Genomic DNA, 19,879 nt, shown 5'->3' with positions numbered 1-19,879 from the left:
GGCATTTGCTGACAATCCTCAGCTTTTTGGCTGAAGTATTTCCTATAAAACCCTAATAGCACATGTGAAACACTAATGAGATTTGCTAAGAAAGTATCCACTCCCCTAGATGTCTCCCACTATGATTTTTTTCTCACACGGAATATAATCACTTGATCCTTTTGTCTTCAACCATATTCAAATATTAATATATATTTTATAGTAGATTCATTAATAATTTTATTTAATAAACATCCACAATATGGACTTCACAAATCATATAGAATGATAAGTTGACTTGCTTCTAAATTAATATTTCCAAATTGTCCTTTCCAGTCATGACTAAAAGATGCTTAAATGTACAAGTTTATAATAGTCTGAATAGGCACTTAAGTGTATTTGTGATATAATTAGCAAAAATTACCTCCAAAATATTATTAACTTAATGGGTTGCTTTTTGTTTCTTATGAAATATTGCCTCAATCAAATTTAAGAGATATGGAAAAAAGTGTGTGGATTTGAACTACTTTAATTCTTTGGCCTCTTAAAGGAAACATATAGTTTATTATAATTTTTAATATAATATAAGAAAAATACATTCATTATTCATTTAAGGATTCACATTATTAGAGTTCATATCCACTTAAAATAGTCACCACATGTAGACAACCAAATATATAGGTTTATGTATATTTTAAGGTACATATATCTACTTACATATATGTGCATATAAACATGAAATATATGTACACATGCTTATTAGAATTTGTATGTAAGTTCTTACAAAATTCTTAGCTTTAACAAATAGATTTAAAGAATATTTCTGCATCATTTGTGTTAATTGGGTTTAGATTATATTTTTTCTTACTAAAACTTCACAAAAATATTTAATATTGCATTTTAATGAAAGCTAATATATGCAATATTTGAAAATATCTTCTCCATTTTAAATAAGAATTAAAAATTATGACTATAAGTATTGCATATTACATTATATTTTTATCTTTCAATTTCTTCTTATTCATTTATTCATCATAAACATTTTCTGATGGCTTCTGAGGAGATAGTAACTTAAATAAGGTAGAATAAAAAGTGTTACAATTGAAGAAAAACAGTAAGTTTAAACATTTGTTTAAACATTTGCTTAGAGCTAAGCACCCCAGAAAAACATGTTCTTAATCTTAATCCATTCCTGCAGGTGTGAACCCTTATAAATAGGTCCACTTTCAGGTGTGGCTCAACTGCATTAGGATGGGTCTTAATCCTACTATTGAAGGCCTTATAGGGGAGGCCAGAGAGAGAGAGAAAGCCAGAGGGAGCAGCCTGCCATGTGACAGAAAAGCTGACTGAGGGGTGCCTGAATTTAATGCTGTCAAAAGGCCGTACACCCACAATAATAGATTTGTTTAAGAATATAATCTGTCAAAATTCAAAAAAGAAATTCAAATTGTTACACAAGGACAAGCAAAGGAACAACCTCAAAATAATAAATGATATTTACCAAAACAAAAAACAAAAAAACACCATCATTAATGGCGAAATAGTGAAGTCGGGTAGGAGACAAGGATATTCACTATAACTACTTATATTAGTAATTGTTTTATAGAGCAAAAAGAAAAGAAAATTAAAAAAACAGACTGGGATGGAAAGGTAAAACATGTCATTTACAATAGATAAAATCATAAAATATCTACGAATAAAATTTTATAAGTTGCACAAGACCTTCACAATGAAAAGTGCCAAGCATTGCTGGGATAGAATTTTGGATGAGGGGGAACAAATAGCACCATTCAAGCCCTGTTGGGGTCAAAAAGTAAGTACAAGGGTCATTTGGCGGAGGTCAAATGATCACTTTTACTGATAATAAAGTTAATTAGAGAATGTGACCTTGGATATAGCTCAACAAGTTTTCTGGTTCTCTCTCTTAAATCAAAGACTATCCACCCAGATCCAGCTGGTTCATGTTAGAGTCTGACCCACCATGTTAACAATAGGCATCCTGCTTGCTAACTGGCTGGAAACAGAGAATTCTGCTCAAAAAAGGTGAAATAGGTGCATTGGGTCTTCTCTGTATTTATTAATCAGTTAAGTCACTCCCTTCTTCTCTAGGGACTGGGATATAAGAGAGAGGAGAGAAAGGAAATTCTCTTCCTTTGTTTCTTATCTTTCCTTCTTGGGTGGAACAGTTTTTCTCACATCTTAGAAAACAATAAGATAGTCCCTCTTAAAAATGCTTAACTTTAACAAGTTGAATCTGTAAAGGACAGTGAATATTAATATAACATGTATTGAAAGGGAATTGTAAAATATGACAAGGATAAATAAGGTATAATATACTTATTTTTAATAACAAATATATATAACAAATATATATATATAACAAATATGTAAAGGAGTAATCATATATATGGATTTTTTATTTCTTCTATTGAGGGTTTATCTTATACAAAATAAATATTTGAATTTCATTCTATCAATTGACTGTGTTGAATTTGAGCCCTGTGACCAGAAAAACAGCAAAGGTTAAGAAATACTCTATTTCCAGAAACAGTTAATTTCAAAGGACAGATCTATTCATCATTCCTCATGACTCCTATAAGACTTGACAATTCTTTTTTGTTTACCTCCCTTTATAAAACCCCAGCTTCCTCATTTTCTTTGAGATGCTCCTCATTAATGAAAGTCCTCTCCACTGAAATTGTCTAAAAAAAAAAAAGTCATCCCCTTAATTGTCCAGTGCATTTGTCTTTTAAACAATGTAAGCAGGAAACAAATACAAGGAACTGTGCATAAGCCAACAAGGTCCAGAAAAAGTAAAGCTATGCAAAGATTAAGCAAGAATGATCAATACCACTCTTCCCATATAATAACCAGAAAGAGGGCCCAGCAGTTGCTTACCACTGGTTCTCACAAAACTATAACCAACTGTAAAGAACATAAAGAACAGATAACAAGATGATAAAATAACCAAGGATCCAAAAGATGAGTCATAAGAGCAGAGATTCATTCCCTGATCTTTTAATGAATGGACTAGTTAGATTTGTTAGTGTGGTCCTCAGACCAGCAGAGTCGCTCCAACTAGGATCTTTTTAGAAATGTATAATTTTGGACCCCATCCCATATTTACTGAATCAGAATCTGCTTTTAAACAGACGTCCAGGTGACTCATATGCACGTTAAAGTTCAAGAAGCACTTTAATATACAGATTTTCTTAATCTCTGTGTATTAGTCACCCTAAGGGGTGCTGATGCAAAATACCAGAAATTGGTTGGTTTTTGTGAAGGGTATTTATTTGGGATAGGAGCATACAGATACCTGGCAATAAAGCATACGTTACTTCCCTCACCAAAGTCTATTTTCACATGTTGGAACAAGATGGCTGCCGGCATCTGCCAGGATTCAGGCTTCCTGGGTTCCTCTCTTCCTGGGGCTCCAGCTTAAGGCTTTAGCACCAAACTCCAGCATCGAAACTCCAACATCAAAAACCCTCCAACTCTTTCCTTTGTCATGTCTTTTATCCTACTGTCACGTCCAACTTGCACAAGAGGCTTACCTGATATCTTAATCAAGTAAACCTCTGTATCCAATATAACCTAATATGCCCAGAGGAATAAATCAGTTTAGAAACATGGTCCAATATATCTTTTTGGAATTCATCAGTAATATCAAACTGCTGCAGTCTGTATAAGGCGTTCCCAATCCTTGCAATATTGGCATATTGGGTTGCATTAATTCTTGCTTTGGGGGGAAGTTCTGTGCATTGTAGGATGTTAAGCACTATCCTTGGATACTCACTAGATACGAGTAGTCCCTCCTTCCAAAGTTGTTGCAATCAAAAATATCTCCAGACTTTGCTAAATATACCCTTTGGGACAAAATTGCTGTTGGATGAAAACCACTACCCTAAATGTTTCTACTCATTACATTGAAATAGTCATAAGAGAGGCAGACATATATTTCCAATTACAACTACAGACCAGTCCAAGATTTAGTAACTGGGCAATGGTTTAGTTACCATTAGTGATGAAAAGTGAAAAAGTTGTACCGAGTTTAAAAAATTAAAAATCTTTAAAAAAAGAAAAAAGACACACAATTGAATTCCATGGCATAGCAAACTAAATGTAATTTTAATAAGGACTCAATCTAAAGAAAAGGATTCAGAAAATCCAACCAAGTGATCTAGCCAACAGAGCATCAGTTGACTGATAACGCAGATCTTAAATCCCACGTACTGTTTTTCTTTGTGTAAAATTACTTCAATCCTGAGAAGCTAAGTAGTTACAGCACAGAATCTAAGAGTGTGTGAAAACGAGGAATAATTAAGAAGCAAATGAAAACTTTTGAATTAATCTTTTAGAAAAGGTTTTGATGTAAAATCATTAATAAGTTTGTAAGAATTATATCTGTAAATATTTTGCCTGCTATTGAAAATATTTGAAGGAAAACACTTTTGAAACTACTGGAGCCTCTTCTCAGTATCCTGGGTTCTGACAGCTTAGCCCAGCTTTGCTCTGCACATTCTTCTGCTATTTTAACACTAATCCCCACCCCCACCCCCGTCATGCCACCACGTTTACTTACAGAACATCACCATAAATAGGCCAACATCTTTTGATTTTCTTATATTGATTCACTTTCCAGGAGACAGAGCTATCAGTCAAAAATAAAACTCTAAGCTTGTGTGAGCTCTGAAGTACACAACTTCATGATACAATGATTTTGTGCTTTTAAATTATATAAATTTCATACTAGGAAAAAAATAATATGTGCACATAGTTTAAAAAGCACAAAAAGAAATAAAATGAAAAGTTACTTTCTTTGCACTTTCCTTAGTACCTAAACTCTTTCAGTGTATCTCCCTGGAGAAGGCCAGCGTCTTAATATTGTTGTATATTCTTCCAGAAATAGTCCATATACATTCAAGAGTGTATACATACATTTTTCATTATAGGCAGTGGGAGTGTATTATTCCTTACCATACTGTACTTCATATTTTTCATTTCATGATAAATGTTGGGGAATTTTTATATCAGCACATGTAAATCTACCTTTCTCTTTTAATAGCAGTAGAATAGTCTACTGTCATCCCACTCAATTGATGGTTATTTCAACTGTAACTTTTCTGTCATTATTACACTATCAAAACTGCAACAAAAGTTTTTGTCTTATAGAATCTTTGCATAGAAAGAATATTTATTTCCCCAACACCCTTACCATTATTTTATTTTTTCAAATATTTTGTTTTTTGACAATTTATTTCTCAAAATATCTGTAGATCATTCCATTTGCTTTTCTTCATGAGTGATGGTGAATAACGTTTCATATGTTTTAATTTTTATTTAGTTATTTATTTCTGTGAACTGTATATTTATACATTCTATCAATTTTCTTATTGGTTTTTTGAAAATTCATGGTTAAATATTTAAACAGCCCTTCATATTCCAACTTTGAGCCTGACTGTAACATACAAGATGATCATGGAGTTTGTGATGTACTCAGGCTCTCAGAGAAAGGCTCAAAGCAGTGCGCAGTGGCTTAGACTTTTTTCCCAAGTCAGAACTAAAGTTAATATGATAACAATTTTAAGTGATATCAAATGACTCTCTTCCTGTAATATTTATAGAAGTAAGAGGAAGTCTTGAGACATACCAAAGGGAAAAATGTTGCTAAATTTGAAATGGGTTGTCAAGAATATTTGCCATAAATAAATTTAACATTTGCCTGTAAATGCAGCGTGGTATGATGACAAGTGTCTTATTTTGTCAGCACCAATCCTTGTGGCCTGAGATTAAGCAGATGCTATTACTGCCAATTGAGAAATGCATGGCTTCTAAGTTTTCCAACCAAAAATCAAGAAAATTCTATTCAGCATGATGATTATTAAAGATGTGATGGTATTTTGTTGACCAATTATGACTACTTATGAAGTCTATAAAACAATACCTGTGGTAACAATCATAGGATCCTGAAGGGATAAATGTTAACAACTACTAGAAGAATACTACTGCATTATGCTCTTTGTTTATAGTAGGACATTAGGTTTATTAGATAGCACAATGAACTTTCAAGAATGTAAAGCATATGATCAGAGCACATATTCTAAATGTCTTCAATATCTAGAAAGACCAAAATACTGGGATTTTCAGAGGTCAAATTTTTTAGCTCTCCCTGAGTCAAGGACAATCTTCACAACATTTTATAACCCATCCCATCAACTAGCTTACTGTCTTGAGCATAAGATCTTATTTTGGGAGAATAATGAATTGATTATTTAGAAAATCACCTTTAAGAAAGCTGCCCAATTTCCAGATTGTGTCTTTCTTGACTGGATTTCTTAACTGCTTCCTCATTATAAGCCATAGTAACTGTTCATAAAGGTAATAAATAAACAAAATATTTATTAAATATAAAATAATAAACTTTCAATAAAGTGGCATAAAAGAACATTTTGCAAAATTATGAGTAACAGATTACCTTCATGGAACAAAGCAATTCCACATTCTGAAACACCCAAAAGAATACATTTTATTAAAAATAGTATAATTGGTTAAATAAGGCTGCTATTCTGAGAATGACTTTTCCAACGTCTATATATTTTTACATTGTCATGATATATAGAACTAAAGGATCCTTTCTTAGGCCTAGTTTAAAAGTCAAAATACATTAAAAATTTCATTCGATAAAATGTCCCTTAATTGCCCAGTGCCCCTGCCACTCAACATGGGGAACCACTGCCTTTGATTTCTCATGTAGCCTTCCAAAGTTTCTTACACATACTCAGGTAAATGAATACAGAGATTACCTTTCTCATTTTTATGCAAATATTAATATATCACCAGTATTCCATAAGTTTCTTTTCATTTCTTTACAATATATTATGGAAGTCATTTCATAGCAGTATATAAAGTGATTTCTCAGTTTTTATAGCTTCACAGGACTCCATTTTCTGACTATACCATGGATTTTTAAAATCTTCCTCTGGATACTTTATTATATCCAATTATTATTAACATTCCAGCTAAAAATATGGAATCATTTGTTACTGGTATTTTGATTGTAATCATTGTCACTTACGGTATTCTAGTGTACATTTGCCTCTATCATATCTTAATCTGACAAGAACAAAACATGCTCCACAAATGTTACTAAGTTAAAACATGCCGATGTTATTTTAGGAAATACATTTGGATTTCTTGCTTGCACTTAATCTTGTTTTTATAAAAATAACTATATTGCAACTGCTCTCTAAAATAGTATGGAAAAGAGTGGGATTTAACCTACCTGGGAAGTAACTGAGAAAAGTTGGATTGACACAAGGGAAATAAGACTATGTTAAAATAGGCCAGTCAAGTATTAGGAACTGGATATCAGAGTAATATATATGATATAAAGAAAACAAATGTGATTTGGGAAGGGGTTCCCTTGAGTGGAATAGAATATGAGAACATGGAAATCCACTGGTGAAAGAAGAATGATATAATATCATGTAAGAGGGAAATCTATTAGATATAAATATTTATTAATTGCATGCTGATCTATTCCTCCCTTCAACTCTCCTTAAGAGGAGCTAGCAATTCCTTTGGGAAGCATCATTCCCTAATAATAAGGTAGCCAGCCATGTAGTTTGAGACTGTACTGACTGTATTTCTCTTACCAAAAAAATTTGTTGGGTAAATTTCTCTTTACCCAAGCCTAAACAATTGGCATAGAACTTGAGATTTTGGCTAGTAATTCTGTTACACAAATATTTCTCTAACTGACCAGCGTGGAGTGTAGACATAAAGTCTAGTACTGCAACAGAAATTTTGCTACCCTGAAAAAACCTTCTGAGGATAAAGCTGACACACAGAGATTTGCAAACTGAAGAGAATCACAGGGAGCTGGGTTCAAAGCTCTTTAAACCATGCCTTCACTTTATACATCCTCTGTAACTTTCAGGTATACGACCCAAAAAATACCTATAATATACCATTCAATTTGGTTTGTGTTTCTTATTTCTTTCAGTTAAAAGGGTCCTCATTGATATAAAAAAAAAAAAAGAGGGAAGAGGAGCTGGAAGTTAAACTTAGTCTACTGTATGTATTTATTTATTGTCATTCTATAATTGAAAAAATGTGTATGCAGTGCCTACTCAAAGCCAGTCACTGAGCACTTTGCTAGTGACTAGAGTAAGACATTTTATCCTTTTCTGAATTGCCCTATATAATTCTTTTAAAAAAGTGACAGGTAAACAAAATTCTGATTATATATTAGAATTCTGAATTGATCTCTACCTCTACCGCTACCTCTCTCTATTTGTATTTCTATCTTTATCTCTATCCATATCCCAGTCTGTCTGGTTTTTCTCAATGTTGGTGCCCCTATGCCTTTGATTCTTTATCCTATGTTCCTTACATACTGTATTAAAATGAAGATACCTTGATAATCATTCTTACTCTTTCTCTGTCAGGTTATGTTGAATTTCTTGTAAGCTTGATCACTTTCCAGTTCCAAAATATTCTTTGGAAGTATGGAATTACCAAACCTATTCTATAATTATTAACTATTTCAGGGATACCATAGTTAGAATCAGGAAAAAAAATAACAATCACAAATAGTAATATTTTACGCTGTATTTCTATATTCTACTATACAATGAGCTTTTAAAATAGAAAGCATAAAATAATCATGTAGTAATATAGCTCATATGTGGTGATCAGAGAGAATATTGAACATTTAACCAAGTGCCCACACCTGGAGTTGTGATGTCATACCAAAAAGGAAAACGTGTACTGGCAGTCCAGAGACTTTTAGGGGAAAAGCCCCAGAATTTAAACTAGATAACATTGACAGGTTCTTAAGAGTTATAAAAGAAAAGTTGTTTTTAACTAGCTCAACCCTAAGACTCTTATAAATAAATAACAGCATCTAGCATTTCACCAAGAGGTAAAAAGAGTCTTTGAAGAATGCAGGCAAAAAAAAAAAAAAAAAAAGGGTTGGATACATTCTAAAATATTTATTAAAAAGTGATTATATCATACATTTGTCAGCAAGTACATAGAGAATGTGTTTATGGTTTGATGATAATGAACTTCTGTATGACAAAGTAGAAACCAATATAGTTCAGAGTTTTCCTAGTACTATACCTACATATACATCTTGTATCTTTGTAATTATTAATAGTGCCCCTTTCAATTTCAGAAGTTTCTGGTTTGGAGGATTAATTATCTGGTTGCTCTACTTATGTTATCAGCATAACTATAAGGAAGGTTTTCTAGAGGAAAGCTGTGTGCTCTTAATACAGATAAGAAAAATAATCTTCCCTTGCTTTAAAAACATCTGTGAACACATTGTGGAACTGGGGAGCTTTTTGACAATTGAGAGACATCATGCCTCCAATGCCCCCTCTAGAAAAGTGTTCCTTAATTCTTATTCTTTCCTATCTTAATACATGTTAAAGTAAAAATTTTCTGAGTTAAAATATCCAACTATTTTTTTATCTCACCCATAGTGGGACTTGGACAATTGATGTAATCAGGGTTGGAGAAGGGAGGGCAAGAGAAAAGAAGGAATGAAAAAAAGGAGAGAGGGAGAGAAAGCTGAATAACAACAACAAGTAATCCAAAAAATTTTATTATTCCACTATGCAACTTTTCAACTGTAATGAATAATAAAATAATGAATAGCCAAAATATAACCCATTAGTAAAAGACATCCTCCAGAAAGAAGTGTTCATTAATTCAATAAATATTTATGCACAGCTGTAAAATACCTACCAATCTTACCCTATCTTATTAAACATAATAAACTTATTATCGTGACTGAGAAACTGTTCTTAGCATCTCAAAATTTATATCCTGAAGACTTTGATCAAAACCTCCCCACGCCACAGATAAAGTATGGATGAATGTGTAAAATGCCTACTATGGGAACCAATTTGCAGGTTTCTATCTTTATGCATAACCAGGAACGACATCCACTTACACAAATTGAAATTTTATGGGTAGCACATTGCCCTTCAGGCTATCGATTTTATTGGATGTATAGCTTTGGATTGTAAGCTGAAGGTTTTACAGTCTTTTATTTGTTAAAACATATTTCTCATGTTAATCTACATTATGGAGTGCATCTTCATAATAGAGTTGCTACTCTATTCTTCCCATCTTATTTCCCCTCATTTGCTTGCAGATGTAAACAAAAGTAGGATAGAGACCTATGAAATGGCAGTGCTGCTTGATGTCTGAGTCACTGTGAAAAGCTAGACTTTCTAAGGATGCTGCCAGGAAGCTGCTGCTCTCTTGCTAAAAATTAGCCACTCCTTAGAGCCAATCAGATAAACAGCCTGCATGGATTGACTAGAGGATTTTGAGTTCTTTATATTATTTGCTGATGATCACATTCTTAACTACATTTCCTCCGCTATGATTAAAATGCATATATTTCCCTTACCATTTTTTTTTCTGTCATGTAGTTTTACAGTGTGTTACTAAGAAAAAGAAATTGTCACATAGAATCACAGGATAATGATTTCAACAAGGGTGAAAATTCATCCCACATTTTCCTCATTTCTTTTATCTTAATCTTAGAATGGGATTCTTCAAAAATCCACAACGAGGAAGTATTTTATCTGTCTTTTTCCCAGGGAAGTTGTCTGTAGTTAAGTAAAATTCTTCTGCGTTAACCCTGGCTTTACCGCCAGCACAAAGTTGGTGAGTCAACTGAACCCTTCCCTCCCTTTCTCTCATCTTAGCAATGGCAATGAGGATAATTCCTACAACAACCTCAACAGCTCATTTTCAGAATCAAATAGTCTCATAGGAGAAAGGATTTCAAAGCATATAAATTAGTACTAACATGGAAGATACCACTATGAAATGATTTGGGTTTTGTTTATTTAAGTTACTATCCTTTAAACTACAGCAGTATCTTTAGAACTTTCCACAGTGATGGAGAGAACACTTGAAAATGTTATGAGCATTTCAGATGTGGCAAGTTTGAGTAAGGAACTGTATTTTAAAATTTATTTAATTTTAATTAATTTAAATTTAAATGGCTGCATGTGGTTCATGGCTACCATATTGAACAACATAGTTCTAATGCATTAGATAGTTTTATTAGTTACTACCATCTAAGACTTTTTTTTTTTAACATTTTAAAATAATCAACTACTGATCGAATAATGAAGGTTAGTCTAGAAAAGATATGGATCAACCTAGACTAGATTTCTATTCTTCTCTGGAGCAGGATGTTTTTAAAAAAATAGACTATCCTAAAAACATTTTGATTAAGAGAGTTATTTATTAATGATGGAATTATTAATAGCCATATTTAACAATTATATTGTTGCTAAAACAATTCTTAATAGTCAACTAAAGATATATATGTATAATCTATCTATCTGTATATTCTGTATTCGTTCAGTGGTTTTATTGTGGAAAAGTTAATTGTGGAATTAGAAAACCTAGGCATAAGTTCCTGAGAGTGATACTTTTGCATATGACATTGGTCAATTTACTTTTATCCTCAAGCACCTTCAACTATTTCCTTCCAGGTAGAACATAAAATCCCAACTCTTTGGCATAATGTTCAAAATCTATCTTCTCCCCTATATTTTTTCATCTTCTAACACTCCCTAGCCACAGTAGGCACCTATCTCTCTGTTTTTGCACATTTTCAACACATCATTATTGTGAATCTAATGTATATAAGACACTGCTAGGTGCTAAGGATATACCAATGAACAGAATACAGTCCCTGCCCCACTTGGCAATTTTGTTCTAGTAAAATAATAAAACAATCACATAATTTCATGAATAGTATTAAGTCAGGATTCTATGAAGTAGAAATATAAGGTGTGATCAGAAATCACAGTGAGGCACTTAACTTCGTTGGTGAGAGTCGCTGGAAGCCTCCTCTGGAAGTCACAGCTAATGCTGAAGGTTAGCAGCATTTAGCCGGGAGAGAGCACTCCAGGCGGGAAATACAGCATGACTGTGTTAAGGTGCCTTTCCTTTTCTCTTCCCCAGGGTGAAATTTTATATTGCCACCTTTAGAAAGCAATCCCATATACCCCCATGCCAACTGACCTTTCTCATTCCTTTTGTTATAAACATTACAGCCTAACACATTAAAATTGGCTGTATTTATGTCAAGCTTGATTAAGCCTCGGCCTTGATTTTTTCCAGAGAAATAGTTTTCCTATTTATATCTTACATCATTTATTTTATGTGTCCTGAATAAATTTGAGGGATACAAGAATTTGTAACATAAACTCCCTTCCCTTTAAGAACTAAAATTAGAAAGAAGAGGGAAATATTGAAATACGATTTTTGGTTATTCTATTTGATCTGTTCTATACTTAAGACCTGCAAAATGCAACGAGATAACGAATAAAAGTGGTTTTTTTTTTGGGGGGGGGCGGGCAATAAGAATGGTAAGGAGAACAAGAAGCACATATCAAAATAATTTTTTTCTATATTCTGATTAAATTTACTCTGTGATGATTTCAAATGGAGTTATTAGAAGAAAGATTAGTTTAAAAAGACCAAATAGAGTAGGCAGAGTTAATAAAAAATTATGGTAAGAGTGGGATCAATCACTGGGTGGAAATAAATCCACTACCAATATTATCGAGTCCATCAAAGTAACCCCTTAAATTTGCTAATTAAATTTATGGCACGAACAATCATTAACCTGAGCCTGTTTCCTCTTCTACACATTACATCGTGGCCAACCAATAACAAACCTTTTATAGCTAGTACTTTGAGTAGTTCCAGGAGACTGGATTTAACTCTATCTGAAATGGAAATCCATTGAGAGTATTTAAGCAGTCAAATTTCATTTGACAAAAATTCACTGGGACTTTGATAAAAAATAAGAGATGAACATTTCTGCCCTCATATTGTTTACATTTTCAGATGTAAACTGTGATGACCTTTAATTCTATTAACAAGTATAACAATGTATTTATGTCTAGAGGGAAAGAAAGGAGAGTACGGTACTTTCCTTTTGGAAGTTTTAACATCCCCACAGATTTTAAAATTAGATACACAGTGCTAAAAATCACCACTTTAATACTCTTATTCCTCATCCATCTCTTTCATATTTGTCTTTATGTTTTCTGTTGTACCCAAAAATGCAATTATAGAAGATTTATTTGGGAAGGATCTATTATAGTTGCCTCCTTCTTTCTCATGCCTGTCATACCTTAACTCAGTCTAAAGAATGATTTTTCATTCCTCTTGTTCTTGTGACAAAAGCTTTGAGTTTGGAAATTTGTTTCCTTCTCTCTAGCCTTTCAACATTATTTTCCAATTCCTTGGAAGCAACGTGGTGAATGTTCAAGGGCTATGCTTCTTCCTCTTGAATTATGTAAAATTTCTTGCCGAAGGAGAGTCCTTCTAGAACTGTGTGCAGCACCATCTAGTGACAATGGAAATAATTGCTTTTAGTGAATAGAGCATCTGCACATTATAATCTGATGCTTTGCATAATTCACACCAAAATTTAGAGATTTGTGTAAAGTCAGCAGGCAGTGAGGAATAGATACCGGTATCATAGTGCTTGCATATTCATTTTTCCATGAAAACTTGAAGTAAAAAGTTGAAAACTCTCTTCTCTAAAAATTTATATCATATTTTCACTCAAACAATATCTTAGGCCAAAGGTAAATCAGAGGTTCCATGACAATTTTAAATATTTAGCATCTTCCCAGAGTAAAAGTTTCTAGACTTTAAACCATAATTACCTATGTCAGTGATAGTGCCAGTGATGACAGCTTGGCAAAAGTCCTCCTTGAACAGCAAGCTGGAATTGCAGTCTATTTTCAATACACAATTCTTAATTAGTACACAAGTCTTCTCAAATGAAAATATAAACGGATTAATGGAATATTAACGTTAATTTTCTGCATATATGCTTCTGAATGCAAGGTTCTAATTTTATTATTATTATGGCATTTGCATCACATAGCACTTTTGTCTGGAAAACATTTTTAAGAAGGCTAGAAAAGTATTGAATTACATAGAAGGAAGATTTTTCATTTTAAAATGGTGAAAAGCAGTTTTATGCTGAATATTATTAAATGTATGTATTATGTGAAGCATAGTTTTCTAGATTTTGCTATTTTACTCACAAATTTCTCAAATGCTGATAGAAGAATCCATGTTGGATGAGATAGCTTAGTACTCCCAACTTAGTACTGGCAGCAGGAAACAATCAGAGGATTTCTCCTTTTTTTCCCCTTTTCTGATAAAATAAATTCATGATTAAAAAAACTTGGTATTCTAATAAATAATGAAATGCTATAATTTTACACATATATTTTTACTAAAGAATACTATGGTAGTCTAAAAAATTGAAGGTGATTCCAGAGCAAATTTCAGGAACAATATGGGATTTTAGCTTTTAACATCAAATTAACATAGAGCTATCCCAATCATTCCATAAATCCCCTTTTAAGAAAAGTAATACATATTTTTAAAAGTTCCTTCTTTTTCATTCTTACTCTATTTGTAGAATGGAATTTTCCTATACAAATAAATGTGGGCTCTGCTACAAGATTTGAATAAAAGAGCTCATTTTTCTAAAGAACTGCTTACTTATGAAATCTTTTGATAATTCAGACATCTGGAAAGCTGTGTTTAATCTGTACTTAGTTTAACTCTTCTTGCATTCAAATTTTCTCTAAAAATTCAAAATGCAAAGCATGTATACTCAGTTTCATCTTAAAAAATAATATTTTAATGAGTAAGCTAATTTAGACAGGCAAGAAAGACACCTGAGTTTAACTCCTAGGATTGCTGGCAGGAACTGCTCTGTTCCTGGGAAAGAAAAAACATTAAAATGGCATCTGGAACTTCAACCAGGCTCCTGAAAACTACTGAGATGGCTGCCAGTTGCTTCAAAGGAACGTATGAAGTCAAAACAAGAGGAGAAACTTATGGGAATTTGGGACACGATAATCCTTTTGTTCTAACATTTCTAAGTAGTGTATTATTTAAAGAACATCAAGGCATAGAACCCAAAAAATATTTATTGAAAAGCAACTGTTAAAGATCCATTAATTTTAGGCAAACCAAATCCCTTGGGAAAATGCAGATGTAATTAGAATTAGTAGATTGAACTGCGATGAATCCTTCAGGGCATTGTATAAATTCCTTAAAGGTGGTTTTCACCTGTAATAAGTCTGTCAATTTATGGGAAGCACTTTAATCATTCAATATGGGACATGAGGAAGCTGGGAGACGCATCCCTGGGCTTGGGAAGAACAATGAAGAGATTTAGGGCAAGCAGCAAGTTTGTGAGATAGAGATGACATGAAGAGAAATTACACCAAACGTCTACCCTGTTCCAATGAAGGCCATAGCCTCCATGTCAACCCTTTAGACCAGCATAGTTGGGGCAGAAGTTTGACAAGATATCTAATTGTTTTTACTAAAAAAATAATATTTTATCCTTAATTATAGAGAATGTTGTAAGTGCACTAAATGAATTCAGTGTAGAATGTTTTAGGATTTAAAAACCATCATGAACTCTTAGCATGTCCTCTAAACCTATCATGCTCTCTCTTAGCTCCAAGGTTTTCCCTAAGATCTTTTCTCTGGACACGTCACAAAGCTGCTTACCACTTTCAGGTGATTAATTTCTACTTTGTTTTAAGCTTCAGCATAAACAACACTTATTCCAAATGACTTCCTTTACTCATTCCCAAATCAATAAAAAAGGTTTTGGCACCCCTTTTATCTGCATCTTTAATACCATGCAGTCAATCAAAACATATATTATATGTGTTTTCCCACTATACTATAATCCTTTTCAAGGCATGGACTCTGAATTTTTTACTCTTTAGTATCAAAACCTAGTAAGATACTAAATGGGTAAATCCTAAAATAGCCAAGCTTATCAAATCTTACCCCCATCCTAAAGATACCAAAATAAGAAATGGGTTAAAGCTCCTTCATCCCTGATGAAAAACTAAAAGCTTATCTACTTAATAATTGATTCATTTATCCATGCACTCAATTTAGCTATTATGTCAGACAAAGGCTAGTGTATTAGAATACTTATATAACAGTGTACTTTTATTAATTCATATATTCTTCTCTTCACAGATCTTTACTGAGCACTTATGTGTCAGGCACTGTCCTAACTGAAGGACATAGAATATGGAATGAATAGACACATTCTATTTGTTCTTGGAATAAGCACATGTGCCATTTTCTTTTTGTGTATTCGCTTGACCTGAGTTTGACTCTTTAAAAATTCAATGCAAGCAATGGATGTATTAAGTAAATTAGGTTAATTAGAACTACTCATCTTCTGAATTACTAGGTGTAGAATAAAATGTAATATTAATGCCCTTTTGGATCTCATATGCCTGCCCTATAATTTTGATTCATTTTAATATGATTCAGAATCTAAACAAATCACCTTTGAGGCAATCTGATCATAACGGCTTACTTCTAGTAGTTTCTCCTGCTCTAGTTCGTATTTTCTAGAAGTTCTGACACTCACTTTTCCTTCACGCTATTCCCAGGTTTCGCCACCCATATGGCCACGGTCTGGAACTTGCCTCGCTAGAACTATTCAGACTCTGAATTTCAAAATCTCTCATTTGCTAACCATAACTCCTTGCATTTAACTCTCATCCTCACATTTCCACTAAACCATTTTTATTTTAACCCCATCCTGACTGCACTCCTTAGATTACAATCTCAATTTATATACCTACCTATAGTTACGTGACTAGCTAACTTGTCCACTCAGCCCTTCATTTAATCTCTCACCTGTTCTCTCAATGTTTTGCATCGTTATAGTTCCTCCATTTTTACCCTATGAAACTCCAATTAATAGGACCATTTTGGCATTCCCAGAAAAATTAAAAACAAGAAACGATTGTGGGTTTTTGCCCACTCTGAAACTTCTCATATTTGTTATTCCAATGTCCCTACTCCACCCTGACCCCAATTCTTAAAAGATTATATATGCTCCTACTTCTGGAGAAAAATAGTGGCCTTCAAATATAAATTCTTACAGGTATACACTTCTCTATTGCCTTACCTGCTTCAAATTACTAGTCCCTGTTGTAGATGCTTCTTACCTTCCCATCCATTTCTGCATAAGTAGATGTTACATGTGCACGGGATATCATTGCTTTTCACTCATCAGAATTCAGTTATATAACATTTAATCAGTTATTTCCTCTCCTGTATCTTTACCCCTTCCTAGATATTGAATGTTTACTTTCAGTTTATTTTAAACTCTACAATAAAAACGAAAAGAAAAATTTACCTCGGGCTAAATTCTCTTTTAATTATTAGAGTTGTCTTTCCTTCAATTCACAACTAAATGCCTTTAAAGAGTAGACTAGACTCAGCCTCTAATTCCTAACTTCTCTGTTTCTCTAATACATTACCACTACATCTTTCCACTGCTAGTGGCACCAAAGTTCATTACCAAATTATATGCCAATATTCTGTCTCTATCTACCTTCATCTATCTGTTGTGACTAATATGAACATTTAGGTATTCTTGCTGTATTTTAATACAAACAACATTTCATCTGTTTGTTACACTGATCTCTAATGACCAACTGGGATGTACTGAAGAAAACAATGGTGGGAAGTTTGTAAAAGATAGGAGGAATGGGAGAATTATTTAAAACGTTTTCATTATATGTAGTGATTTAGCTATAACTTTGCAATCATCCTATTTCTCTTTAAGAAAAAATAAAATTTTCACTGGTTTATTGAACTAAATTTCGAGAGGTTTTCCCAGCGAATTCTGGGAAGATGGTGGCAGAAGAAGTGGCATTTTAACTTTTTGTGTGTGTGATACCTTTCAGACTTAAACAGAATAGTGCTGAAAAGTCTTAATTACCTCCACTCTCTTTCACATGAACTGTGGTAATTTGGTACTCAGCAATGAAAAAGTGAATACAAACTTGCAACTTCTAGTCATACTAGATAGTAAGGAAGCTATCAAATTATTGGGGTCACGTCAAAAAGACTTATGAACCAATTTGAACAGAACCCACTGGTCAAAGATGGGACATTTTGAGCTTTAATAAAAATAATAATTGCAATGGATAAATCCATCAAATATATTTAAACCATGTGGTCATAATAATTCTTTTTTTTATGTTATTTTTCCCCATTTTTTATTATTTTTAAAAGATACATAGATCACACAAAATGTTACATTAAAAACTATAAGAGGTCCCCATATACCACACTCCCCGCACCCCCCACTCCTCCCATATTGACAACCTCTTTCATTAGTGTGGTACAGTCATTGCCTTTGATGAGTACATTTTGAAGTATTGGCACAGAGAATGGATTATAGTTTACACTGTAGTTTACACTCTCTCCCAGTCCATTCAGTGGGTTATGGCAGGATATATAATGTCCTACATCTGTCCCTGCAACTCCAAGTCCTGAAAATGCCCCAATATCACACCTCATTTTCCCTCTTCCTGTCTTCAGCAACTGATGTGGCCACTGTCTCCACATCAATGATATAATTTTTTCCATTGCTAGTCACAATAATTCCATAGTAGAATACCAGTAAGTCAACTCTAATCCATATTTTATTCCTCCATTCTGAGGACTGTGGCATGGCAATGTCCACTCCACCTCTAAATCAAGAGGGGGCTTAGATCCCACATGGCTGATGGATGCGATTCTCCTGCTTATAGTTGTAGACTCTCTTGGTTCCCTGGTGTGGTGGTTGACCATCCTCACGTCCCTGTTAGCTGACCTGAGTAAGTCCAATGAACTGGAGAGTAGGTGTTGCAACTCTGCTGAGGCTCAGGGCCCAGCTGGCACATAGACAGTCCAGAGATTCAAGTCTCCTGAGCATACACCAATCCCAGCACCAACCACAGGTTCAGTAAAAGTGACAGAAAAGGCGTGTGTAGAGAGGTCACATCTGAGTCCAACTCCATCACACACAGGAGCACAAATTCCAAAGTAGGGCCCACTGGCAAGGCATTGAACTCCAGAGCCATCTGTCATGACTGTAGGACCTGGGTGTCTCAGAAGCACCACTACCTGGCATTGTATCTACTTTGGCTGTCTCTGAGATTCTGCTGAGATGTGTGTAAGCGGGACCCCTATGATGACCTCCCAACTCATTTTGAAGGCTTTTAGCCATATGAACTCATTTGTCTTTACCATCTACCCCTTTTATTCATGGTCTTTCTCCAGTTTCATCATCAGCTGGTACTTGAGAGTAATCCCTTGTTGCCAGGGAGGCTCATCCCTTGGAATCATGCCCCATGCTGGGGGGAAGGTAACACATTTACATGCTGAGTTTGGCTGAGAGAGTGGCCACATTTGAGCAACATGGAGGTTCTCCAGAGGTAACTCTTAGGCACCCTGCAGCTCTAGGCCTAGTTAAAATTTCAAGCACACAGGCTCATAAGCATAGCCATCAGTACGAGGGACTATCATTGAACTATCCTTCTTCACTGATCTTTGCCCTTGTGCTTGGGGGATTGTTGCTGCTCCACTGGGGAGTGTGACAGAGTTTCCTGGAGTGGTAACTCAGCACTCCCTCAGTTGTCATGTGAAACTCTACCCATTATGTCAATACCCAATGAACATCTGAACATAATATATATATATATACCCTATATACATGCCCTACAGAACTCCCTCCCACCCATGCATCCCCCATCAATGACACCCAACAGCAGCGCTCTTCCCCTGTCAGAGTTGAACCCCTCTATGATCCAAAACTTGTTCGAAAATGAAGTCTAATATATTGCCAAATTCAATTAATATGAAAATGAAATAGTAATGATAGGTTTAAAGATTAGAAATGGAATACATGATAATTTAGAAAAACTAAAATAAAGTAAAAAATAAATTGGGGTATTAAAAAAATGAAAAATATCATAAAAATTTTTTTTTACAT

This window comes from Dasypus novemcinctus, chromosome 5, assembly GCF_030445035.2.
Source record: "Dasypus novemcinctus isolate mDasNov1 chromosome 5, mDasNov1.1.hap2, whole genome shotgun sequence".
NCBI lineage: Eukaryota > Metazoa > Chordata > Mammalia > Cingulata > Dasypodidae > Dasypus > Dasypus novemcinctus.
Note: the sequence above shows the minus strand (reverse complement) of the source record.